The 11,899-nt window shown below is 44.0% G+C and overlaps 1 protein-coding gene across 3 annotated transcripts in view; it reads right to left on the bottom strand.

Moving 5' to 3' along the window:
* The window catches only part of LOC106881366 (uncharacterized), a 110,325-nt gene extending 109,569 nt beyond the window's left edge, over positions 1-756 (bottom strand). For 2 of the 3 annotated variants that reach the window (XM_052969298.2, XM_089354899.1), the window contains exon 1: positions 405-756. The gene's annotated coding sequence lies outside the window, so the exon portion shown is untranslated. The remainder of the gene's footprint in view (positions 1-404) is intronic. The other variant, XR_016242548.1, reaches the window with a different exon arrangement.
* Between the last annotated feature and the right edge of the window lie 11,143 nt (positions 757-11,899).

The following is an 11,899-nucleotide window of genomic DNA, read 5'->3' as shown; positions in this document are numbered from 1 at the left end:
TACACACACACACGCAATTATCTATCTATCTATCTATCTATCTATCTATCTATCTATCTATCTATCTACACGCGCGCGCGCGCGCACACACACACACACACACACACAGACACACGGCGGCGAGCTGGCAGAAACGTTAGCACGCCGGGCGAAATGCTTAGCAGTATTTCGCCTGCCGTTACGTTCTGAGTTCAAATTCCGCCGAGGTCGACTTTGCCTTTCATCCTTTCGGGGTCGATTAAATAAATGCCAATTACGCACTGGGGTCGATATAATCGACTCTATCTATTTCTCTGTCCTTGTTTGTCCCCTCTGTGTGTAGCCCCCTGTGGGTAGTAAAGAAATAACACACACACACACACACAATTTCCAGACGGTCACGCAAAGAATGACACAAGGCTCACCTTTACTGTTTTAAGTGAAAGAGAAGGGAAAATTCTCTTCCTTGCTTTCTAATTTGTCTGGAAACTTACGGAACCAAGGTCTTGTCTGTTCTACAGTATACCTTGTTGATACCAATGTCCACTGAGAATTTACAGATAATCGAAAGAGCCTGCTGTATTTCTTAACAAAAGGCCAGAGTTGATGTTTCATTATCGTCGCTGGAGGTCTTTTCCTCTAGAAAACTTCCTGATACCTGAATATCACAGACTATACATGAGATACCAGATTCTATGAGCCATGCCGTCTGGGATCGAAGATTAGCAAAACCAGCAACAGCAGCAGTAATTGCACTAACATCAGACCTCTCACCCACTCTCTCTCTCTCTCTCTCTCTCACACACACACACGCACACATACACACACACACACACACACACACACACACACACACACACACACACACACACACACACACACACACACACACACACACACACACACACACACACACACACACACACACACACATCGTTAAAGCAGCTCGCAATCGGCATTATTTTATTGTGTTAATATAAAGTAAGTCTATTTTTTTGATAGAGACCTTTTACGTTTCAAAAGAACTTGCTACGCTTTGATCTTTGCACGTTGGCTCTTTTTTATATGCATAGATACACGAATATTAAGAACTTCATGGTTGAAAAGAAAGCAAAGGAAAAGAAAAGAAAATCGAATTAAGTGCATGCATGAAGACTATGTGAGGCATGTCAATTCATTAAACTTAAAATATACTTTATTAACGGAAAAATACAATGAATATTATAATTCACTGCTGGCAAAATGATTCTCTCCCTTGGAATAGAAATGAACAACAAATAAACAATAATCTGCTATCTATCTATCTATCTATCTATCTATCTCTATGGACGGACGGTAGACGTGTCGGCTCCGTAAGTTTTGCCTTTTTCATGTTTTAAAAAGTTTGTTTGTAAAGTTTATTTTATATACAAAGTTGTATAACAACTTGTAGACTCTCTGGTGCAAGTTTTTTGCGACGGAAATCTGCCCTGTGTGGCACATTTCCAGGATATAAAAACCAATTTCGGCTTTCTAGCCATTTTTTTTTGAGACGATGGCGTCTTGTAGCCATGAAAATCTTTGTGACACAAACGCTGCATTTTGCAGTGTTTCGTTCGAAAAAGAATTTCCTAGTCTTCCTTCCTCACAGTTAAACGAGAGAATGGAGAAAAAGAAAAAAGAATTTACACACACAAATTCAAGTGTTAACACCGCCACCACCACCACCAACAACAACAAAAACAAAACTGTAACCAAGGTTACAAAACAGAACATAGACAATGCCTCCAAAGAATCTGACGTCAGCACCAATTCTGGTGACGTCACCATTACCACCACCACCAACAACAACGACAACAACAACAACAGCAGCAGCAGCAATAGTTCAACTCAACCTTTGCTCTCTTCACCAGCAGGAAGCGAAAGAGAGGAAGGAAAAAGCCACAACACCACTGACACAAATACCACATCTGGCACCAATACCAGTGCCAGCACCAGCAACAACAATAACAACAATAACAAAAACAAAAACTTTGCTGAAGCTTTGAAGCAAAGTGAAACTGTTGTGTCTTACACAACAAAAGAAATAATAGAAACGAGAAAATTAATCACCAAAGAAAGCGGTGAAGTACACTTAAACATACCACAACACATATTAGAGGAAACAAGTAGAAAAACAATAAAATATAAAATAATAAACACTAAAAATAGAAGGCCGGAACAGGCCAGTATAGACAAAATTCAAAAATGTTTGCAATCAATATGGGATAAAAAAACATATATTACTTGGTATAGATTTGCACAGGTACAGGTGATTTTTCGAAATGAAGAGTTGGCGAAGACGTATTCAACGCTAACTCTTCACACACCTGAAATAACAATGTTACCCAGTTACCTTGGCCAAAAGATAACAAAGGTAACAATAAAGCACGCACCTCCAACAATAGACACACTATGGTTGATATCGGCCATATGTGTTGATATGGACAACATCAACATACTAAAAATAAACGTTGGAGAGAGCAATTGGACCGGAAAAAGCATACAAATCTTGTTCCACACAAACGAACAAGAAATCAAAAAAATCCCACCATACATCCGTTTGGCAACAAACCAAAAGTTGCATATAGTAGTAGAGGGCAGGCGGCCTCGCTGTTACTTATGCGACAGCGAGGCACACCTTAAAAAGGAGTGTCCGACTGCCCGAAAAACGCAACAACAACAACAAGAACTAACTAAACACACAAAAAAAGCCTTGCTGCCCACACCGCCATCCACACAAAAAACAATAAAAGCAACATCAACAACATCAACGAAAGAAAATACAACAAAAACTACAAAATTAACAAACAAAGAAAACGAAAAAAGAAAAGACAATACAAAAACTGATACCCCTTCCCCCACATCACTTACACCACAACCAAAAATTCAACAACCAACAACAACAAAAACAACAATACAACCACTTACACAAGCAAACACAGAAGCATACAACATGCCTCTACCTCCTTCCGATTCCTCAGAGTTTTCATCTGAAGACGAGCCAAGTACTGAGGAATGGAAAATTGCCCAAAAAGGAAGGAGGAAGAGGAGCAAAAAAAGAAAAACGAACAACAAAGCAGGGAGATTCACATCTCCCGAAAACACTCCCAACGCCTACACGATAAACACCAATGATAACACACCAAAAACAATGCTAACAGCAATAGACACTACAAACACAGAGTTGATGAATTACATCAACTCTAAAACAAACATCACAAATAACGACATCAAAACAAACAACCACCCACGCACAACACCGCCAAAACATATTAAAATTTATCATGTAACACCAGCATTACACAACACAATAAAATCCCTCTACCCCAACTCGGTAGGGGGATTCCAGAAATATTTGTGCAAGAAATTGTACAATAGCCTCCTTGGTGAAAAACCCAAGGAGGAAACAAAACTTTCGAACGGTAAGTAACTTTCTGTTCTTTTGTTTTGTGCTTTAAAGCACACGTATAAATAGAATCATGGTGAAGATTGGTTGTGTGAATGTGCGTGGCTTAGGGTCCCCTTGGAAACAAGGGTACCTCTTAAATGACATCAAGTCACACAATTTGGATATCATAGCCATTAGTGAGACCAGACTCCATGAACCGCGGGCCCTAAAGTCCATGTTTGGCGGACAGTTTAACATTTATTTTTCTCCCTGTCTGCCGAGGATGGGCGGTAGTGGCACGGCGGTTCTTTTTCGCAAGAGTCTGGATCTCCAAGTAAAGACGATATTTACGGACCCGGAGGGTAGACTGGTTGTCCTAGATGTGGACGGCAGCGATGGAGGCGCTTTTCGGTTGCTGGCAGTTTATGTGCTTCCTTTAACAGGTCGGTCAGACTTCTTTCGACGTCTAGAAGTATTCCTGGGAACGTCTCGTCCCTTACTTTTAGTGGGGGATTGGAATGCTACCTTGGACACGCATCTAGACTACGTGGGGAGTGACAAAACTAGAAGGGGATGCAAAGGCCTCATAGACCTGCTCAGACGCTTCCAGTTGTCTGACAGGTACCGACTCGACCACCCAAATGTGCTAACGTGGACTTGGAGCGACCGCATTGGGTCGTCGAGATCGTATCTAGATAGGATAGTGTGTAGGACAAGAGATAGAGATAGTTTAGGATGTCCACAGTTCCACATAGTCAGCTACACGGATCACAAACTTGTGACGTGTACGCTAGACTTAGATAAGGCACATAGGCAGGGTCCCGGTTACTGGAAACTAAACGCGTCTTTCCCGTCGAGACAGGTTTTCAGAGACCGGATTAGCACGTTAGTAAAGAGGGCTTTGACGGGAGCCATCGTCAACAACAAATGGTGGTTTGCCCTCAAGAGAGCAGTAAGGGCGGAAGCAATAAGGTATAGCAGGGCACTAGCAGTAGAGAGGAACAGAGTAGAGGGGGAGCTAGTGATAAAGTTAGAAGAGGCATTGCGAAGTGGCATCGCATCCGACGTTTTAGCGGCGAGGTTGGCCCTCGACCAACACTTCAATGCTAAACACGAAGGGTGTGCTGTCAGGGCAAGGATGCGTGCTCTGAGGAATGAAGGTGTTGGAGCCGCACGAGAGGCCCGGGTGGCGGAGGCGCAGCGGGGTAACAGAGCCACCATCCGGTCTCTGGTAGACGAACAGGGGCGCGAATTGCTCGAGCCGAGCAAGATGTGCGAGGCGTTTCAGCGGCATTTTGCCCGACTGTTCGGGAGGAGTGGCGAGCGAGAAGGCAGGGTGGACTTTAGTGCCTACCTGCACAGCTTGCCACGACTCTCGGCAAGAGAGGCGGAGTGCTGCGAAGGGGTCATCACGGCGGAGGAGGTGAGGGACGCGATGGCGGGTTGCTCGACGGACAAATCTCCGGGTTTGGATGGTCTGCCCTACGAGCTTTACAACTGTATGCCAGACTTGTTTGGAGAAGTTTTGGCGGCCGTGTACTGCAACTGGCAGCAGAACGGGAGCATTCCCGGTTTTGTGAGCCGAGGAGCGGTAACGCTGCTGAAGAAAGATCCAAACAAGGGGGACGCCATAGATAACTTTAGGCCCATCACTCTGCTCAATGCAGACATGAAAATTTTGGCCAAGGTGTTAGCCAAGCGGTTGGCGCTTGTCATCGAGAAACTGGTCGGCACGGAGCAGACGTGCGCCGTGCCGGGCCGGAGCATCCATGACAACCTCCATCTGATGCGCTACATCATAGAGAGGGTAGTTAAGGAACCTGGCATGGGTGGGGCCCTGATCAATTTGGATCAATCCAAAGCTTTCGATAGGGTAGACCATCGATACTTGGAGGCCGTCCTCGAAGCGGCCGGCTTCGGTCCCGTTTTCCGCGGCTGGATGGCTGCCTTGTTCACAGGCATCCGTTCGGTTGTTCGCGTCAATGGACGTCTATCGGGACCCTTCGACATTGCACGTTCGGTTCGTCAGGGATGCCCCCTGTCGCCTCTCCTGTACGTATTGACTCTCGAGCCACTACTGCGGAAGCTGGCGACGCTGAGGGGCATTCCGCGAGAACTGGGGTGCGGGACGAGCGTGTCGGCATACGCGGACGACGTCACCGTCATAGCGTCTAGCCACGAGCACATCGAGCTTGTCGGCGAGACGCTGAAAGACTACGAAGCGGTGACGGGAGCGAAAATCAACCGGGATAAGTCGGTGGGTTTGCTGCTCGGCACCTGGAGAAGCAAGCCCATACCGTCCGGCAGCGCCTCAGTAGTGGGACGCTGGACGGACGGTCCGGTCAAGTTGCTCGGAGTCTGGTTCGGTCCGGACCTGCAAACGGAGAAGAACTGGGACGAGATAACGAGTAGGGTGGCCACTCTCTGCCGGCAATGGTCCGAGAGGAAGCTGTCCCTAAAAGGTCGGGCGGAGGTAGCGAACGCGTACATCGCGTCCGTCATCGAATACCGCCTGACCGTCGTGCCTTGTACCGATCGCGCCATCACCGAAATGGAGCGCATCCTCTTCCGCTTTTTGTGGAAAGGAAGCGTTCCGATGGTGAGGCGATCCGTTTGTTGCCAACACCCGCTAAAAGGAGGGCTGGGCATGCCGTGGTTGATGATGCGCAGACATGCGCTGAGACTGCGACATCTCCGGCTCTACGTAGACGACGGTGAGCAGGTGTGGTCGCCGTTTGTGCGACGCGCTTTCCCGCAGCTCGTCTCCATGACCGAGCTGCAGTCGTGGATCAAAAAGAGGCCGAGGAATGGCGAATGGCACCGTGAGTGTCGCGTTGCTCTGCAACAACTTTGCCGTCCTGGGTCGACCTTGAGCGGCTGCATCACAACGAAGTCATTCTATAGGGGATTAGTGGAGGGCAGGTACGACGACGATCTCGGGGCGAACCTGGGCGTCGACGAGGAATACCTGACCCGCCTGTTCAGGACGACTTTCGGGCCGGGACCTATGGACAACTTCCAGAGATCCCTGGCCTGGCAGTGTTACCGAGAGGCGCTACCCGTTCGGGATAAGCTCTATAGACACGGCTCGCGAAATGCGGGGCCGACCTGCCCGAGATGCGGTCAGAGCGATGAAACCGTTCTGCACGCACTCGTGCAGTGTCCAACCATTTCGGAGCTGTGGGCTTATGTCGAACGACTGCTGTCGCGTGTGGGACGAGTCGGTTTATCAACCGAGTCTATCGTCAATATCGTCAATATCGTCACGCCTCCTTCCTTTAAACGGGAAGGAAGAGCTGTATTTATCGTACTTGTGGCTATGGCCAAAGAATGCATCTGGTGGACGCGTCTGAAAGGATTAGAGACAAATACTTTCCTCTCTGGTCAATCTCTCATCAACTTTTTCAAGTATCACTTGAAAAGGAAGGTGAGAGTAGAGAGGCAAGTGTTGTCTAGCAAATGTTTCGAAAAAAGATGGATACATGTAGCAAGAATGGCACGTATAAATGACGAAGCCACCTTGACCATGATTCTATAAAACGTTTTAAAATTTTGTAAACAGAGAGTTACTCACGTTTCTTGCTTAAATAAAAGAAATTTTATTTAACAAACTGTGACGCTAAAGACCGAGGTTACCGTGGTCTTTTCGTAGGTTTTTCTTTCCACGGATAACCTCCCCATTTATTGGGCATTTTTTGTATTATTTCGTATTTTTTGTAAATACCCCAAACGTTTTGCGATGTTTTTTTTCATCGTTGTCCCCACTTTTGTTTTTTTTCTGCTTTGTTTTCGACCCCCTCGAAAAGAAAAACTCTACATTTGTATTTTGTCCCCTCTCTGTTGAGCCCTGTGTGGCTAATAAAGAAACCTATCTATCTATCTATCTGCCAGCCCGTCTGTTTGTCTATGTCTATCTCCCTGTCTGGTTCTGTCTGTCTGTCAGTCTGTCTGCCTTTCTCTCTCTCTCCCTATCTATCTATCTATCTATCTATCTATCTATCTATCTATCTATCTATCTATCTATCTATCTATCTGCATATATATATATATATATATATATATATATATATATATATATATATATATATAAAACATGTTTTTTTAATAACTTAGTGAGTTAGATGAGGAAAAGCAGTGTCTCCGGGTCTCCTAGACTGGTTGGAGATGGGCAAAATGGAGGAATAAATCACAAGTCGAGCGTTACAACGACATGGAGGAAACACACTGGGATTCGGAATAATGATTAGACAACGAACCTAGACGATAGTTGTGTGTTGTGTCGATATTACAATTGTTAAATAGTTGAACCAGTTGAAGACAAGTTTTTTTTTTTATAAAACCGTTTTTCTTTTCTGTATGTATGTATGTATGTATGTATATATATATATATATATAAATATATATATATTTTCCATTCATTCTTGATTCTGTTCAAAAGAATCGAGCAAGCGTGCGAATATCAAAGCAGTGAAAAAATTTCTTTCGAAACATAAAAGGAATGTATGTATGTATGTATGTATGTATGTATGTATGTATGTATGTATGTATGTATGTATGCAAGAAGCATGCATGCATATATATGTGAGCTTTATTTTATATTGACGCAACAATGACGTTTGCGATGTGCTTGGAAGGCAGTATACGTACACACATACGTGCGGGCGTATGTTCTATGTGAAGGCGTATGTCTCAGTGGTTAGAGCGTCGGGCTCACAACCATGGGGTAGTGAATTCAGTTGCCGGACCGGACTGTGTGTTGCGTTCTTGAGCAAGACACTTTATTTCACGTTGCTCCAATTCACTCAGCTGTAGAAATGAGTTGCAACGTCTCTGGTGCCAAGCTGTATCGGCCTTTGCATCGGATAGCATCGGTGGCGTGGAGAGGGGAGACTAGTATGCATAGGCGACTGCTGGTCTTCCATAAACAACCTTGCCCGGACTTGTGCCTCGGAAGGTAACTTCCTAGGTGCCATCCCATGGTCATTCATGACCGAACGGGGTTTTTACCTGTTTCCCTTACACACACACACACACACACACACACACACACACACACATATACTTATATACGTGTGTGTTTTTGTAAATATTTGCATGATAGGCTCATGATCAAATAAACAGACCTGCGTTCCTTCCCTTTTCAGAGATATGGTTTTCGAGGACTTTGCAATCTAGTGAGTGCTTCCATTGTTTATACCAGTAGGGTGTAATTTGAGTGAGATTTGGCTGCTACATCAAGCGAGGGCCGCGCTTAGGTTCTTACTCTCTCGTCTGTAGTAGTAGTAGTAGTAGTAGTAGTAGTAGTAGTAGTTGTAGTTGTTGCCATTATAGTTTTGTCGTTGATCTACAAACCGTATTCACCATTTCATCCATTCAACAAGCCAATACAACTTAATAAAGACGCCATTACTACGAAGGACAGCATGTGTGTGTATGTGTGGTGCATGTGTGCGTGTATGTGTGTGTTATGTATGTGCGCGCGTGTGTGTGCGTGGTGTGTACTCGTGTGTATATATGCTTATGTGTACGTTCGTGCGCATTTGTGTGTGTGTGTGCACGTGAATGTGTGAGCGTGTGTCTATTTATGTACGTGCGGGCATGTATATGTGTGCGTGCATGTTTATGGTTTCACATGTATGAGTCTATATGTTCTTATTTGCGCGCGCATGCGCATGCGCGTGTGCGTGTGTGTGTGTGTGTGTGTGTGTGTGTGTGTGTGTGTGTGCGTGGGCATGTTGGGGACAAACGTAGGTAGGGTGGATGTTTTTTGACAAAGAGTAGAACTGGTGACCCGGTTTCTATTGTCGGCTTCGGTGATTTTATTTGCTCTACTGCAGAATTTTCCCATGGGTGGGGGTGGGGGTGGGGGAATAATTTGCCCTCGTTTCTGAAACGATTGGAGACATCAGTATGCCTAAGAACGTACATACATATTTACATGCAGATATACATACACACACACATACATACATACATTCATACATACATACATACACATACGTACATACGTACATACATACATTCATACATACACGCATACATATTGTTGTTGGCACTCCGTCGCTTACGACATCGAAGGTTCCAGTTGATCCGATCAACGGAACAGCTTGCTCGTGAAATTAACGTGCAAGTGGCTGAGCATTCCACAGACACGTGTACCCTTAACGTAGTTCTCGGAGATATTCAGCGTGACACAGTGTGACAAGGCTGACCCTTTGAATTACAGGCACAACAGAAACAGGAAGTAAGAGTGAAAGTTGTGGTGAAAGAGTACAGCAGGGTTCGCCACCATCCCCTGCCGGAGCCTCGTGGAGCTTTAGGTGTTTTCGCTCAATAAACACTGACAACGCCCGGTCTGGGAATCGAAATCGCGATCCTATGACCGCGAGTCCGCTGCCCTAACCACTGAGCCATACATACGTACATACAAAGATACATATATAATACAGCTGATTCGAAGACTACAAATCCAAGCCATCACTGGAACTGTAAAAATCTTTAAAACTTTCCAGAAGTTTATCATTTAAGTATAAATGAGTGAGCATGTCCAGACATGCAACTATATGCATGAGAATACATACCTAATACAAAAAAATACTAATATGCACATGTACATACATACATACATACAAAAATACCCTGTTGATATTGAAATTCCATTGAAGGAGCCTTGGATCTATGTTAGAAACCGGCTCTGCCTCTATTGGCAAGAAATCTTGAAATAAACTGAATAATGACATAGATATATTCATATACGCATATATGCAGACATACGTACGTAACTGTGTACGTGCTTACGTACGTTCGTATGTACGTACATAAAAAATCCCAATGAAATAATGAACAACTTACAACTTTTATATCCAGACTATAGATTTTCATTCGTAGCTGTTATCATTATGCGTGCATTGGGCTATGTAACAACAGATTTGCACAAAAGTCTAGAAAAGGTGGAGTCCTGTAAAGAACAAACGAAGCAAACTAATTCGTATTTTCTGTGTACAATCGATTTGTAGTAGAGTGAGAATTTGTATAACATTCCTAAGGTTCTTTAGTTGAGGTTTCTGGCCTGACGACAGACGCATGCACGCGCGCACAAACACACACACAAGCGTGCATGCACACACACAAGTGTGCACGCACACACATACATGCACACATACATAGAGTAATGAAACCCACACACTTGTTTTCTAAAGTGACTTGCTATAGGAGAATAAGTTTATTCTCCCCCTCACATATATAAATTTACGCATTAACTAATTCACATATCCAGGAACCCCAAAATTTGCAGAGTGCGTATTAGCTGGTCACCTTGCCTGAAACTTTAACTTTTGAGATGGTCTATTAGATATTTACTAACACAGACAAAAGCTCACAAGGCTTTGTTCGGCCCGAGACTATAGTAGAAGACACTTGCCCAAGATGCCACGCAGTGGGACTGAACTCGGAACCATGTGGTAGGTAAGCAAGCTACTTACCACACAGCCACTCCTGCGCCTATACTTATTTATTTATTTATTTGTGTGTATGTGTGTGTATGTGTGTGATAGTGGCTGTTGGTGTGTTTACGTCTCTGTAACCTAGCGGTTTGACAAAAGAGATGGATAGAATAAGTACCAGGCTAAAAAAATGGAATAAAAGTACAGGGGTCGATTGGGCTTTCAACGAGCGAATGACTCAGCTTATTAGGGCTGCATCCCTTTATTCCCCGTTTTTCTTTTAATTTTGATTTACTAACAAATATAAGTGATGGCGCGTGACTTAGTGGCTAGGGTATTCGACTCACGATCGTAAGGTCATGAGTTCAATTCCCGGTGACGCATTGTGTCCTTGAGCAAGATACTTTATTTCACGTTGCTCCAGTCCACTCAGCTGGCAAAAAAAGAGTAGTACCCGTATTTCAAAGGGCCAGCCTTTTCACATCCTGTGTCACAATGGATCTCCATGAGAACTACGTTAAGAGTATACGTGTCTGTGGAGTACTCAGCCACTTGCACGTTGTCATAACCGACGGAGTGCCAGTCAGTTACTAGAAAATATAAAATTTTAGAAAGTTACAGAAGTGATTTTAAATTCTCAAACGCAGGATAATGCTAATAATATAGCCTGAACAGGATAAGCTACCCCTATTTTGCAGAAAAAAATTGTAGGTGGCCAGCTATGAAACTCGAACTCACACCTTCGTGATTATGCTTCGTGGTGCTCTAGACCGATTAAGCAAAACTACCCACCTTTAATGTTTGAATGTAATAATCTAATTAAATATACTAATCCAACTAAACTCTATATTTGCTAGTAAACCAAAATTAAAAAAAAAGAAATTAATAGTGAGTTGCAGCCCTGATAAGCAGAATAATTCGAACCTTGTAAGTCCAATCTGGCAATATTTGATAGAAGTTCCTTCTTTGGGCATGTCAACAAGTGAATGCTTTGAAACAGCGTTCACCTACAAGGCTTCTCTTTCATAACTGAAATTTGTATAAAGAGGCCATTGAAACTGTTGTGCGT

This window comes from Octopus bimaculoides, chromosome 7, assembly GCF_046866305.1.
Source record: "Octopus bimaculoides isolate indiv1 chromosome 7, ASM4686630v1, whole genome shotgun sequence".
Lineage (NCBI taxonomy): Eukaryota > Metazoa > Mollusca > Cephalopoda > Octopoda > Octopodidae > Octopus > Octopus bimaculoides.
The sequence above is the reverse complement of the archived record's forward strand: the minus strand, read 5'-3'. Positions and strand labels throughout refer to the sequence as shown.